The following is a 14,457-nucleotide window of genomic DNA, read 5'->3' as shown; positions in this document are numbered from 1 at the left end:
TCATTGGGGTGTTGTTTACTTCTTGGTTGTTGGCCTAATGTTAAAACTACCAATGCAGACAGACAAGCTAACAGGTAGTCCTCAACTTACAACAGTTCATTTAGTGACCATTCAAAGTTACAACAGGACTGAAAAAGTGACTTTATGACCAATTTTCACAGTTCTGACTTTTGTAGCATCCCCATGATCAAGTGATCAGAATTCAGATGCTTGCCAACTGGTTCATATTTATGACCATCGCTGTGTCCCAAGATCATGAGATCACCTGTCACTGAGAAAGCAAGAATGGGAAAATCCAGATTAATTTAACAACTGGGTTACTAACTTATCAACTGCAGTGATTCATTTATCAACTGTGACAAGAAATGTCATAAAATCAGGCAAAACTCACTTAACAAATGTCTCAGCCACAGAAATTTTGGACTCAACTGTGGTTGTAAGTTGAGGACTACCTATAAACAGCAACCTAATTAAGGAACTACCAACACCAAAGGGCACACCACTGAAAGCAAATGAATGAGAGCAAACCCCATTCCCTTCTAGCATTGATGATGTTGCCTAGTTTGGTAATGAAAAGTCTGCAAGAAAATAACCAAGCTCAGAGAGCGTCAAGTCCCCACAGTTCAGCCCCGAGCTACAAATATTCTCTTTGTATCAGAAAGCAGAGTAGGAATAAAATGCCAGTCTTCTCAGTGAAACGAGATGTAGAGTGGAATCCCTTAAAGCAGGGGTCCCCAATCTGTGGGTCATGAGGGGTTTGCAACTGGGCGGCAGAAATGGCTGGCGAGCGCCCATGCGCATCCTCACTTGCACCAGCTGCGAGTGCGTGTGTATGTGCTCCATTTGCACGAGCGGCAGGTGCACAGGCATACCACTCGCGCCAATGGAGCTGGGTGAGCTCACATGCGCTTGCTGACCATCACGCAAAACCGTCCCCTCCCTCCTGCTGGTCCGTAAAGCCAGAAACACTGGGGAACTCTGCCTTAAAGATCCCTGCTGGGACCAATGCTTTTTGATTTGTTCACAATGGATCTTGACTTAGAAGTAAGCAGCAGTATGCTAGCCAAGTTTGCAGACCATGCTATTCTTTCTGGTAAAAAAATTAGAAGTGACTGTGAAGTGTTCCAGAAGAATCTTTTTAAACTGGGTAAACAATCAACCATATGCAAATCTAATTCAATTTAAGGAAGCGTAAATTTGTGTGCCCTGGGGCAACCAAAACTAACCATGTATGCACTGATGGGGTGTGAGCTGTCTTTAATGATCTTGGGGTCATATTAGATAGGTTGATGAAAATGACTCATTGTGTAGCAGCTGTAAATTCCAACCTGAGAATTAGGCATCTCTAAAAGTTGGCAACATGAGAACAAAACATTACACTTCCATCTGAACCACATCTCATAGTGGGAGCCAATTTATTTATTTATTGGATTTATAGGGCTGCCCAACTCAAAACAGTTTGACTTTGGATGGTGTACAATAAAAAAAAGAACAAGAAAGAAAACTACCATATAACAATAAAACATATATATAATAATGCGCAATGGCAGCCAAACATAATAAAACAACCAAAAGGGGACTCCACTCAGTTGGACTAAAATGCCTGAGAAAAAAGCCAGGTCTTTAATGACTTTCATAAAGGTGAGCAGAGTTGGGGCTTGTTTTTTGAGGGGAGATTGTTTCAGAGCACGGCTGTAACCTCCAAAAAGGCTGTCCAAATGGTAACTTCCTGAATTCCTGAACTTTGGTGCAAGGCAACCAGAGTTGCTGACCAGCCTCAGAACTTGTGAAAACTCTTGTGAAGGGGAAGCCCACTTGAAACGTGATGGAGACTCATCCTAAGTGTGATGCAGCATTGGAAATGATCAAGGGGGCAATGCTTTTCACTCAAGGCTGAAAATTCAATCCCTTAACATAAAAGCTTATGAACTAATTTGGTTCACTCTGGCAGCCTTGCAGGAAAGATGCCCATGGCTTCTGTGCAGTGGTCTGGGTAGAAACAGCTGACAGCCCTTCAGTTAAACCATGGGCAACTTCTACCCTGCTTAGAGAAAGGGCTTCCCTTCCTTCTCTGCTTTGTCTGGAAGGGCATGATGGGGTGGAAGGGCATGATGGGGAGGGAGAAGCAGGGGAGAACTCCTCCTTTGTTGCCAGTTCTCCAATCCTTTGGAGTGATCAATCCATGGGATCAGAGAAAAGACCAAAGACCTTCAGTCTTCTGCTGCCAGTAACTAACAGCAAAGGAGGCATTTAGCCATCTCTCTCTCTTTTGCCCCTTGCCTTGGAGTATAGACAGAACCCCTGTTCTGCTTTATTGCCAAAGCAGAGTAAAGGCTAGGAGCACAGTCCACACTTCTTTAAGCTGGTATGTTTTCTGCAACTCTCACACTGGAGAGCAGCAATTTAGTGCTGCCCTTGTGAAGAGCTCCAAGATGCATTTTGGCCTGATCCCAGAGGACCATTCTTATATTGTTATGTTAAAGATGTAATTCATTAAGCCTGTTCAGTTGGAGTTTGCCATGTTTGTACAGGACCTATGGAGTATGCAGTGTGAAATTGCTGGCAACTGAGAGCATATAGCACATTGGGGTCCTATAAGAGCATTGCTCTGTTATGTGATCTGTTGCTGCTGGTGAGTCACTGTTTTCAATTAGGGGGCTGTTTAAAAGCAAGGCGAGGACAGTCATCCAAAGCCTGTGAAAGGATGGATGGGCAATGTTCTTTTTTTCAGGGATCATTTTTGCTGGGAATTCTGACTCACAAGGGGATATTCTAGGTAATCTTGCTGTATTTTATTATTGCTTTGGGGCTAATTTCCAATTACTATTTTGAAAACACTGCTTGCAGATAAATTATTCCACATAACATGCAGAGCCTGGTTAGTTTATTAGTTTTCAGTTTATTAGCGGAGAGGAGGGGTCACAGTCTATAAAAGCAGCCTGTTCCGTTTGTTTAGGATTCAGTATATTGGGAGATCCCTGAAAATGGATTAGTAACCAGTTTGTGATGTATGAAGCAAGCCAAGGAATTAACTGGCCATCGTTGGAATTCATATTTAGCTGCAAGACCTTCCAATGTTTCTGGATAGGCTCATATTATATTCTTAACCTATTTAGTCAATCGCCCAAAAGCTACATTTGTACTGCAAGCTAAACTTGGTTGGAGAATCATGGTTAAGATTTGGGTACAGCATGCAAACCCATCTGAGTTATGGTTCAGTGTACTGTAACAAAATTAAGTATTTTGTGGATACAAACTGACTTTACATAAACATGTACAACATAAAATTATAACTCCAAAGATGGATGGATGGATGGATGGATGGATGGATGGATGGATAGATAGATAGATAGATAGATAGATAGATAGATAGATAGATAGATAGATAGATAGATCACAGTCCTGATTGATAAATATACATATTCATATACATATATACACACACATGTATACACACATGTGTATATACATATATCTATATGTATACATGTACTTATACATATCATTACTGTGACCACTGATCTTTCTGCACCTTCCTTGCATTTAGTCTGATCTACTGGAAAAGAAACAGTCTCTAAAGTGACTCATTAGATTGAGAAGCTTGGCAGTAGATCCAGAAGATAGGTTACCAACTTGCTAAAAGAATGACTGTGGCATTGCCATGTTAATGGATTAGATGCTTGTGGATAATATACTCAAAATTAGTCTAAATCTGCCTTCAAAAGCATTACTGTATGCGGGTATTTCCCACTGTTGTGTTGCATAGCCCTGGGAAGCATGCACAATGTAAGACACTCTGTACACTTCAGAACAGGAAAATTGGACCAACACCATCTTTAAAATAGATGTGTGCAACCATATATCATGGTGTGTCAGAGAAAAAAGAGTGTGCAACTACACTCAGCCAAATAGTTACTGTACAGCTGTTGCATGTTCTGATGAATGTGTTACTTGACAGACTTGAACATTGGGCACTATCTAACAAAATGAAATTCAGTGGTGAAAAAAGTAAAGTTCTACATTTAGGCAAGAAAAACCAAATGCACAGGTACAGTATAGGTGGTACCTCGTTCAATAGTAGTAACTGTGAGAGGGATCTTTGAGACTTACTGAACAATCACTTAAATATGAGCCAGCAGTGTGCTGCACCTGCCAAAAAAGCCAACACAGTTCTAGGCTGCATTAACAGAGAGATAGAATCAAGATCATGTGAAGTGTTAATGTCACTTTATAATGCTTGGTAAGGCCACACTTGGAATACTATATTCAGTTTTGGTCACCATGGTGTAAAAAAAGATGTTGAGACTCTGGAAAGAGTGCAGAGAAGATCAACAAAGAAGATTAGGGGACTGGGGTTTAAAACACATAAAGAATAGTTGCTGGTGACATAATAGCAGTGTTCCAGTATCTCAGGGGTTGCCACAAAGAAGAGGAAGTCAAGCTATTCTCCAAAGCAGACAAGAAGCAACGGATGAAACTAATCAAAGAGAGAATCAACCTAGAACTAAAGAGAAACTTCCCGACAGGTAGAACAATTAACCAGTGGAACAACTTGCCTCCAGAAGTTGTGAATGCTCCAATACTGGAAGTTTTTAAGAAGAGATTGGACAACTATTTGTCTGAAATGGTATAGGATTTCCTGCCTGAGCAGGGGGTTGGACTAGAAGACCTCCAGGGTCCCTTCCAACTCATTCTATTCTATTCTATTCTATTCTATTCTATTCTATTCTATTCTATTCTATTCTATTCTATTCTATTCTATTCTATATCACATAGAAGAGCATTGGTGACAGAAATTGCGCTATGTGAAGATACTATAATTTTAAAAGAGCTTACCTACTACTGGGGGGAAATTGCATTTTACATAAGGGGGGGATAAAGATCCTCTTATTGACCTTTAACTTGTCTGCCTGGGGAGTAAACAATTGAAATTCAATGTAGCCAACTGGAATTTAATGTAGTTCATTGGAATTACTATTCAAATGTTATCAAATGCCCTTTGCAAGGGCTTTCATTATATTAATTTATATTGCTTGGTTGAGAGAGATTAAAGGGCAAAGAACCATTACACTAAAGGCCTTTTCTGGCCTTTCAGAGAAGTAGTAAAGTCAGATTTAGTCCTGGTGATTTTGTAGGCATAGCCATGTGGTTTTCTTGGCAGTTTACCACTCTTTTTGTAATGGTGTTTTTTTTTGTTTTGTTTTGTCCAGTTTCCAGTGTAACTACAAACCTTGGATTCTCGTGTGATGCCTCATCCAAGAAGTAACTAGCCCGAATCCCACTTAGTTTCTGAGCCAGCATAAGGTTGGCCAGGTGCTGCCATTGCTGAGATCACAGGGAATGATCAATGAATCATAATCAACAACTGAGGCCTTTAGCAGGAGGGGGATATTCCCAATGGGTTCTCAAGAATCTCTAAGCCATGACTCTGTTGAAGCCATCGCTGAGGAGACTGCAATATGCTCTCGGTGTCCTTTTTTAAAAAAAAAATCCAAATATAAATCCAGAGGAAGGAGCTGGAAGAGTTTCAAATGGATTTTCTCACCCGTGCTACAAAGCAGAACTGCCATTATGCCAGAAATGTTATGAGGCCCTATAAAATTTTAGACCTAAATTCATTCCACATTTCTGGGAGACAGCTCTGTTCCAGGTGCGTCATGGATGCGAAACCTGTCTTTGCAGCTACACATTGCAGTGGATAAACCTGAATGATAACAGAAATTATTCCATTATTCCAGTTAGATAATAGGAAGCTTCCTTGGTTAAGTAAAGAGCTGAGATGAGCAGTTAAGGCTAGAGGCAAAGATTGGGGTCAAAGACATAGGGTTCATACAGAGGGAAGATCCTACATTAAAAAAATGTTGCAAGCTATAACCAGAAATGAGAATGGATAGACAGTAAGGTTTATGTTTGTGGAAAGGGAAGGTTTTTTTTACATAGGTATAAAGATGACATTGGCACAGACCCAACCATTTTCTTTCAGCCAAGCACTTCATCCTTCCACAAATTTCTTTTCACTTCATATGTCAAGCAACACCTTCCAGTTTCAGCCTTAAGGAGGGTCAAAATAATGTCCCAAACCAAGACACTGGATTGGAGAAATGCCACATTGCCCAGAAATTCAATTTTAAATAGTTTGCAAGTGGTTGGGATTGAAACCGCTGGCCTGAAAACCAAACATTTGTTTTAGCTCTTGTGATTGTTGAATTAAAAAAAGGGTGCCTAAGGAATGATATTTAGCAATTATAATCTCATTTTCTGGGTTCACATAATATATTGAATTGTAAACTAACCAAGCAGGCTGACATTGTGCAGTATGCTCGGTCCCAAGAAACCAACATTATAACTAAAGAGACTTTGTATGTGATGCCCTCACAGCTGCTGAGTAATGTAAATGATATGGTTTAGCGGGCTGTGGGAATGCAACTCAAGGCAGTCCTCTGTACTTATTTTCAGTCCCGGCCAAGGGGGTGGGAAGCTTCTGTCCCCTTCCTTGGCCTCTGAAAGGAAGGGGAGACCTTTCTGCTTCCCTCAGCAAGTCTATTATAGTCATCAATTTCAAGAGAGAGAAAGAGGGGGGATGTGAGAACAGAGAGAAAGAAAAATCCTTATGATGCAGTGTGACTTTGATCACTGGAGGTTCCATAATAAAGACCCCAGAGATCCACTTGCTTTCCCCCCCCCCTCTCCTTTCTCCACTTCGGTGCCAGCAATACTCAGTGACAGACCTGGGTTACACATCCTTCCCCTCATGCCAAGCACCTCTGCATCCTTCTAGGAGTCAATATTTACCAGCGGTTGCTATGAAGGCTTCTTAAAAGTTAAAATGTGCTCCTCTAGCTGGTGGAGGAAGATTTGTATTCCAGCAGGCCAGCACTTGCCCCAGTTCTTGCTCCTTTTCAGTTTGGCAACTTTGATTCAGATGTGAAGTGCGATTGAATATTTTTCAGACAAGCAGCTTATTGGCTCTGATGTCGTCCTTGTGACCATATGCAAAGTACAAGGATTCATTTCCAGGGTAAGGCTGTTGGCATATGAGACCCCATCTCCCTTATGAGGTCAACCTCACAGGCCCTCTTCTCTTCCCATTCTCTGAGCTGAGGAATTATGTCCTGGGCTGTGATGGGGGATAGGTTCTCTCTGCCCTGCTAGCGAAGGATAGTGGCGATCAGTTTGGTGATAGCTTTTCTTTAAAAGCCCTTCTTATTTAGGTTGGTGAGACAGATGCTAAGTGCAGAGCAAGTTAATATTGATGTTGATAGGATTATGGTTTTTATGTTTCGATTTTGTCTTGTTTATTTAATTGATTTAAATGGTTGCCCAGCTCACAAGGGGATCTCCGAGCAACTAGCAACACTTTAAAAACAATACAAAATCTGATAACAACAAACACATAAAAACCTGTAATGATTAGCAAAATCTGACCCAATAAATACCCAATGACTATAACATCTTGTGGGCCATCCAATCTCCTGAAACCTGTTGCCCTGGAGGGCATCCAGGTCTTCAGTGCTTTCCAAAATATTTGGAGTGTCAGACCCAATCTAATGTCCTTTTCTTGTTGTTCTTTTCTTTCTGTAATGTCTATGAAGATTCTCAGTTATCCAGGTCATAGCTGTATCAAAAGTGGGGTTTTTTATTTTGAAAAAGGCAGCTGCACTGATTTTGAGGAAAAACAAGATGTTTCACTTCCTGTCCTGGAAGCTTCATCAGCTGTATTGGATGCTGTGAGAGATGGAAGGACAGTTATTGACGATTTAGATTAGTTGGTGGTGGGGAGGATGGAAATGGAAAGTTTGGGGGGGTCCCCTTTGCAGTCAATTGGTCTTTAAACTCTCTGAGAGCCATTGTAGTTACTTGGTTGTTTTTTTTAATCTTTGACCTCAGGGTCACCTGAACCAGAGGTGTGGAATCTTCTTGGAACAGCCAAAAGGAGTGCATTGTAAATAGGGGATAGGTAGCGTCTTATCCCTCCTTCTCTGTTGAGAGAGGGCTGTTCAATGTTAACATAAATGACCTCTTTTACCCCACTTTCAAACCAATTGTCCTCTCTATCCCAGGTTTTTCTTTGTGTAGATGCCATTTGATGAGCTTATTACTTGCCCAGAGTTCTGGAAGAATGTTTAGTACAGCATATGATGCTTCCTCCCCTTTTAACCTTAACTATGAGTGGGTTTCAAAGGGACGCGGTGGCTCAGTGGGTTGGGACGCTGAGCTTGTAGATCAGAAGGTCGACAATTTGGCGGGTCGAATCCCGAGTGCCGCGTAGCAGAGTGAGCGCCTGTTACTCATCCCAGCTTCTGCCAACCTAGCAGTTCGAAAGCACGTAAAAATGTAAATAGAAAAATAGGGACCACTCCAATGGGAAGGTAACAGCGTTCTGTGCGCCTTTGGTGTCTAGTCATGCCGGCCACATGACCATGGAGACGTCCTCGGACAAGTCCTCTTTGGCTTTGAAACGGAGATGAGCACCGGCCCCTAGAGTCGGAAATGACTAGCACGCATGTGCGGGGGAACCTTTACCTTTACCTTATGAGTGGGTTTGGCCATTCTGCTGTCTCTCTCTCTGCTGACAAAACAAACCTGGTGTGGCCCACCAAGGAGTCCTTGGTGTGAGAAGCATGGCTTGGACTTTACCTGTATGTTAGAATCAACATAACCTTAGTTTGTGATTGCTGCCCAAGGACCTGTCTTGGCTGAGGGCCATTCCTTCTCCACTCCCTCTTGTATCCTTCTTTCCAGGTGGTGTCCTGCAGTATGCAATGGAGAGCAGTTAAGGAGGAAAACAATTAGGTCACCACCACTGCTGGCTTCGCCTTGCAATCGGGGCCTTTGGAGGGGATGCTCTGTTTGCCTCCCTGCATCCTGGCACTTATCTTGTTCCTGCCAGAGCCTTACATAGAGCAGGCAGGAGGGATGAGGCGTGCATGGCGCCATGCGCTCCGAGATAAGAGCCGTAGGTGCTCAGAGGGTTCCCAGAAGACAGGGAGGGGGAAGGCATTGGAATGTGGCTTGCACTGGAGAAGGAGAGGAGCTTGCCCTGAGGGAACTGCCGGGGAAATCAAGTGGACCCTCAAGTGGCCATGCTGTGCTGTGAACTTTTTCCAGATGCAAAGGAGGGCCAGGGAGATGACCCCCCCCCTTCTCATGCTGGCAACATCTGCCAATGTCCTCTCCAGGGGTGGGAAGAAGGGGGCTGGATACTCTATTGTAGGAGGGCTTTAAAAATATTTTTTATTAGCTGCCTATTTGTTAGGGGCACTCACTCAAGAGTCAGGAAAAAATGAGCACTGTGGCCATGGCCAAATAACAGAAGGGCAGAAAAGAGTGAAGGAATTGGAAATAACAGACAACAGAAGGGGAAGCAATTTCTAAATGCAATATAGAGCAATCAAACCAAGACAGGTAGGGGTTCAGAAATCCTCTTGCTGTTGTGCAGGTAGTCCTCAACTTACAACAATTTGTTTAGTGACCGTTCAAAGTTACAACTTCACTGAAAAATGTGACTTATGACCATTTGTCACACATACAACCATTGCAGCATCCCCATGGTCACGTGATCAAAATTCGGACAGTTGGCAATTGACTCATATTTATGTCGGTTGCAGTGGCCCAGGGCCAAGTGATCGCCTTTTGTGACCTTCTGACAAGCAAAGTCAATGTGGAAGCCAGGTTCACTTAACAACCATGTTACTAATTTAACAAGTGCCATGAAAGAAAGGTCATAAAATGGGACAAAACTCACTTAACAAATGCCTCAATGAACAACAGAAATGTTGGGCTCAATTGTGGTCATAGGTTTGAGGACTATCTGTATTTAATGGTCTGTAAGCTAGAACTGGGGATTCACTAAGAAGGTTTATACAGATTCGGGATGAAGTAACTATTTCTCACTTGTCCCTTTGAAACGAAGTCTGCTGCAAAATAACCACTTCCAAAATATTTAGAAATTCCCATATACACTTGGTAGAATTTTTTTTATTTTTTTATTTTTTTCCCTCAAGCAAGTACGCTCTCACTTGAATCGCTGGGGTCACTCTTACCCAGACCCGGGTGCGATGGTCGATGTGATTGCATCCAACCTAGAGGGAGAAGCATCTGAATGGTTGAGCAATTTATATAACGAGCAGGCCCCTGAATTGGAGGACCCCCACCTTTTCCTCCTGGGGCTGAGGGAAAGATCTGAGGACCCATCCATTGCCCTCAAAGCAGAAGAACAAATCCATAAGATAAAGCAAGCTGGAATCCACACTACTGTTTTATCTTGTTGCTTTTATTTGTTATAAACTGCCTAGAGTTGCCTCAGGATGAGATGGGTGGCATTTACCAGGGTTCTCCAACTGGGCCGCAGCCTGTTGGCCACTGGGCCACAGGAATGGCTGGTGAGCACACATGTGTGCGCACACTCACCACTTGTGCTAGTTAGTGCCACCATACAGGCACTAGCAGCCCTATTTCTGCGTGCGTGGGAGCGCTAGTGCCGCCGCCAGAGTCATGCAGGCACTAGTGGGCCATTTGCACAGGCGCCAGCACCAGCACCGCTGCAGGTGCATGCAGCCCGCTTGTGCATGCACGCAGGTGCTAGCACCGCTGCCATTTGCAAATGCGCATACACACACACACACACACACACACACACACATTTCCCTGCTCATCCTTTTCTCCCCGGGCTGCCAACCCGGAAAGATTGGGGAGCTCTGGCATATACAGTACATTTAATAAATAAATAGCCATTGGACATTGAAGCCCTATGGCTTTACCAGCCCACCCCATCTTGGTGAATATTCTTATAGATTGTTGAGGAAGCAGAAAGATTGAAATTAGGGTTCGTATTAATCTGGAGCACTTCCACTGGCTTTCATCCCTCTACCCTCAGAAGCAGTTCCACATCATCCTGAGGACATCCTCACTGTTGTTATCCTCACAGTTAGTACTCTCTGTTAACCAACCAGCACTTTCCCCATCTAACCAATGAGGGAATGCAAAAATTGACATTTCGCTAATGCTGCCTGCTTTGCAATTGTCCATTTGTTTTTAAAAGGAGGGGGGTGGGAGAGCTACTCTGTTTAGAAAGCATAGAAAAAACGATAGGTGACAACTGAGGTCAAGATGAGGCAAGTATAATTCTTATCAGTGCAAAGCAATGTACTTCACATTATTGCCACAGAAATCTCTTTGCAATATTTCCTCGTGTGTTACAGCTGAGTCAGATATTATTGTAATTGTCTTGGCTGCTAAAGAATTTTAGCTTAAAATTCTTGGGAACATAGGCATGCGATGGTGCAGATGCCCCACATCCACTGTTCTGAACAACTTTATTCTCATCTGTTTTCTTTAACAATTATTTGCTTACGAATCGTTGCCCTCTGTTGCTAACTGGCTGGTAAGGCCTTCAAGGTTAGGGCATCTTGCTGGAATAGCAGTTGCTCAGAAACCAGCTTCCCAAACATTCATTCCAGGCACATTTTTCATCAATTTTAAATAGTGAGAAAGTTGCTCAGTGAAGTATATTCAGTTCATTCCTCCAGGTAAGAAAAGCGCTGTTGGTTAACACTAAAAGTCCATCTGTCCAGCATTCTGTCCCACACAGGACCAGGTTATCTGTGAGACTGCCTTTCCTTAAGGACATCTATCCATCCTACCAGGTCAGATAGAGTGGGCATGCTCCTAGTAAATATTGCCATCTGATGGGAGCTAGGAAGTGTGCATTTCTGTGACAGCTCCTCCCCTATGGCAGGGCTTTTCAACCAGTGGTACGGGTACCACCTGTGGTACATTGGCACCTGGCAGGTGGTACGTGACCATCCTAGAAAAGTGGTAGCAGGGGAGGGGAATGAGCTGAACCGGTGGCAGCACTGCACAAGCCTGAGCGAGAGATGGCTGGAGCTGCAGGGCTGTCAGGGCTCAGTAGAAGCCCCAGGATAGCGCCAGGCTCCAGCTGGAGCTCGGCACTGATCCCGGTGCTTCTGCTGAGCCCAGAAGAAGCGCCAATCAGCTGGAATGTTGCAGCATCTCCAGGGTCTTGTTTACATTCAGATGCTTGGCAACTGATTTATATTTATGACGGTCATAGTGTCCCAGGGTCATTTTTTTGGGTCATCAAGTTTTTGACACTTTGCTAGGCGACTGGTTGTACTTGTATGTTGCCATATCCTAAAAGTAGTACAATGGGCGAAAAGGTTGAAAAGCCCTGCCCTATGGAATACTTTACCCCCAAAGTTTGGGTGGCCTCTAGCCTCTTAGCCTTCTGTGAAGCTTTGAAGACCTGGCTTTTCCCCCAAGTGCTGGGGTGACACTGGATAATTGCACAAAAGAAGGTTGACCTGGCATTATGTCTTTGTTGTTTTTAATATGTTAATGTTTAAAACTGATTAATTTTATAGCTTTAATATGATTTATATGTTGTTTTGATTGGGAGCTGCCCAGAGTTGGTTCAAAGATGGACTATATAAAAGTTTTAAATAAATACATTCTGTGCCACATAGTGGCCAACTGGATGCATTCAAGTCTGGAGGGTAATAATAGCAACCTTCCGCTGTAGTTTCCCAGCAACCAATATTTAAAGTATATTGCCCATGATTCAGGAAATTGTAAACATTCATTAATATTAATAGACACTGATAGCCTGATACTGCATGAATCTGTTCAATCATTTTTAAAAACTACCCAAATTGGCTGCCATTACCAGTGAGTCCCACAGTTTAATTATGCCCCTGCATATAGTTTTGATGGATGACCTCAAGTCTGAACAGTAAGGATAGGAAGATAGGGTTTTTTGTCCAGGGTGAAAAGGATTTTGCAGAACTGCACAGAAGAATAGGATGCCACAGCATCTTTTGTACAAATGTTAGTGAATTGTTTTGTTACTGCTGACCAGGATTCCAGCTTGCCTGATAAGTAAACAAAGAACAGATTTTCACTTGCTACAGGTGGAAAAGAGGTTAATCTCTAATTGTCTCAGATAAAAGTGAAGGCTAAAGGAAGACATAACTTGCATCTGGCTTATAGAGGAAGACATATTCCTGCTTGAGCCCCTATTTTTAGCCTCTTATTTGGTAGGACAGGGAAAAACTGTTAAGAAAACAAAGCAAGGAAGAAGCATCATGCTCAAACATGCTTTAAGTGCTCTTTGCTAAAAGAAAAGATCGTCTTTCCTTCCTCCCTCCCTCCCTCCCTCCCTCTCTCCATCCATCCATCCATGCCAAAGTAACAGTTTTCATCTCTTCCCAAATTCATTCAACCTACTAATGACCATTCTCTAAGGGTGACTATGTGCTATAGTTTCTGAAGTTGGGAAGAGCTTACTGTTATTTTTGTAGGTTTCGGCTCTCGTTTTGCTTGTACAAACTCTTTGCCCATCCACTGAATAAGAACAAAAAAGTCTTGCTTGTTATTTTATGTCATGCAGAATTGTGTCTGCTTCCCTCCTCTGGCTTTTAAAATTTCCTCCTAGTTTTGAAAAGCAACCAGAGACTCAAGATAAGCAAGAACTATGTCAACCAGCACGAGTTCTCGAAGCTGCTTAGGAGAAATAGGATGATGAAAGCAGGTTATTCTGAAAGGATGGCAATCTCTTACTAAATTATTCATGTCGTCTAGATCGTATTTACTCAGCAAGCTATTCATTTTGTGACCTCCCGTATTGTTTCACATTCAGGGAGCAAATTAACAAGCATCGCTGTCCTACATGGACCAATGTGTGTCATATGAGGTGCTATTTGATGCCATCTAAGCAGCAGGCTAGGTTTTGGCTATTTGGAGTTGGTCACGTGGCAAGTAATTACCAGAGCTAAAAACAGCGTGTAAAAGAGAAGGTACAGATCCTCTTTTACAAGGTTCTCCACTCAGTGTGTCCAGGTTTGTATGGGAATTAAGCCTTTTAGAGTAGGCATTTTCCCAATGTGGCCGCCCCACCCCCTCTCTGCCTCCCCCACAGAATGAAGTAATGAGAAAGGTAGCAGAGGTGTGAAGAAGGGCTAATTGCTTTGGCGTGGAAAAAGAGCTTCTTCTCACTCTGACCTGCCGTTAGGAAGATGGCCAGCAGTTCCTCTCTTTCTGGTGTCGCTTTGAGTGATGTCTGCTAACTAATGCTCTCTTCTCCTTCCCCAGGACGGCTCACATTTTCCACTTCTCCCTGTAGCATTTCTCATGGCCTCTTTGGCAGGATAATCTCACAAGAGAGACAGTTTATCTTCTGTAGGAAGGGAAGGGATATAGCTCTGCTCCGCACTGTACGTGTCATGGAAAATCAGAGCTGTCCTAAAGTAGACTTTTCTTTTATGGAGTTGCCAATTAAAAAAAACACACACAAAAAAACCAGGTCCTGTTGTAGTAAGAATATAAACTGACGTTTAGATTATATTATCAGGCTGGGAGATCAAGTTATGGGAAATGAGCTATGCTTCAAAAATATTTTTTTAAGAGAGGATGTAAATTTTATAATCAATAAAAATTTAA

The sequence above is a fragment of the Vipera berus genome (assembly GCF_964194415.1).
Source record: "Vipera berus genome assembly, chromosome: 1".
Lineage (NCBI taxonomy): Eukaryota > Metazoa > Chordata > Lepidosauria > Squamata > Viperidae > Vipera > Vipera berus.
Note: the sequence above shows the minus strand (reverse complement) of the source record.